A 1,726-nucleotide genomic window follows, 5' to 3' on the forward strand; every position below is an offset into this window, starting at 1 on the left:
TGATTTTTATGGGAGAAGCATCTCTATCCCTGCCATTGGAGCAAACAACTTTGAGCTTAAGCCTCAATTAGTTTCTCTAATGCAACAGAATTGCAAGTTCCATGGACTTCCAATGGAAGATCCTCATCAGTTTTTAGCTGAATTCTTGCAAATCTGTGACACAGTCAAGACTAATGGGGTTGACCCTGAAGTCTATAGACTGATGCTATTCCCTTTTGCTATAAGAGACAGAGCTAGAATATGGTTGGACTCTCAACCTAAAGAAAGCCTGGACTCATGGGAAAAGCTAGTCAATGCCTTCTTGGCAAAATTCTTTCCACCACAAAGATGGAGTAAGCTTAGAGTGGAAGTCCAAACCTTTAGACAAAAGGATGGAGAATCCCTCTATGAAGCTTGGGAAAGATACAAACAATTAATCAGAAAATGTCCTTCTGACATGCTTTCTGAATGGAGCATCATAGGTATTTTCTATGATGGTCTCTCTGAACTATCTAAGATGTCCTTGGATAGCTCTGCAGGAGGATCTCTTCATCTGAAGAAGACGCCTACTGAAGCTCAAGAACTGATTGAAATGGTTGCAAATAACCAATTCATGTACACTTCTGAAAGAAATCCTGTGAACAATGGGACTAGTCAGAAGAAAGGAGTTCTTGATATTGACACTCTGAATGCCATTTTGGCCCAGAATAAAATATTGACTCAACAAGTCAATTTGATTTCTCAAAGTCTGTCTGGAATGCAAAATGCACCAAACAGTACTAAGGAAGCTTCATCTGAGGAAGAAGCTTATGATCCTGAGAACCCTTCCATGGAAGAGGTAAATTACCTAGGAGAACCCTATGGTAACACCTATAATTCTTCATGGAGAAATCACCCAAATCTTTCATGGAAGAATCACGAGAGACCTCAACAAGGTTTCAATAACAATGGTGGAAGAAACAGGTTTAACAATGGCAAGCCTTTTCCATCATCTTCTCAGCAACAGACAGAGAGCTCTAAGCAGAATAATTCTGACTTAGCAACCATGGTCTCTGATCTGATCAAAACCACTCAAAGTTTCATGACTGAAACTAGATCTTCCATTAGGAATTTGGAAGGACAAGTGGGTCAGCTGAGCAAGAAAATTACTGAACTTCCTCCAAGCACTCTCCCAAGTAACACTGAAGAAAATCCAAAAGGAGAGTGCAAAGCCATAAACATGGCCGAATTCTGGGAGGAAGAAGAGGCCGTGAACGCCACTGAGGAAGGCCTCACTGGACGTCCACTGGCCTCTAATGAGTTCCCCAATGAGGAACCTTGGGAATCTGAGGCTCAGACTGAGACCATAGAGATTCCCTTGGACTTGCTACTGCCTTTCATGAGCTCTGATGAGTATTCTTCCTCTGAAGAGGATGAGTATGTCACTGAAGAGCAAGTTGCTAAATACCTTGGAGCAATCATGAAGCTAAATGACAAGTTATTTGGAAATGAGACTTGGGAAGATGAACCTCCCTTGCTCACCAAAGAACTGGATGACCTGTCTAGGCAGAAACTGCCTCAAAAGAGGCAGGATCCTGGGAAGTTTTCTATACCTTGTACCATAGGCACCATGACCTTCAAGAAGGCCTTGTGTGACTTAGGGTCAAGTGTAAACCTCATGCCCCTCTCTGTAATGGAGAAATTAGGGATCTTTGAGGTGCAAGCTGCAAAAATCTCACTAGAAATGGCAGACAACTCAAGAAAACAA

At 42.1% G+C, this 1,726-nt stretch overlaps 1 non-coding gene across 1 annotated transcript; it reads right to left on the bottom strand.

The window, feature by feature from the left end:
* Nucleotides 1–334: 334 nt before the first annotated feature.
* On the bottom strand, nucleotides 335–442 carry LOC130955357 (small nucleolar RNA R71). The gene has a single exon (XR_009076734.1). It is a non-coding gene; the product is annotated as a small nucleolar RNA R71 (small nucleolar RNA).
* Nucleotides 443–1,726: the final 1,284 nt, after the last annotated feature.

This window comes from Arachis stenosperma, chromosome 1 (assembly GCF_014773155.1).
Source record: "Arachis stenosperma cultivar V10309 chromosome 1, arast.V10309.gnm1.PFL2, whole genome shotgun sequence".
Lineage (NCBI taxonomy): Eukaryota > Viridiplantae > Streptophyta > Magnoliopsida > Fabales > Fabaceae > Arachis > Arachis stenosperma.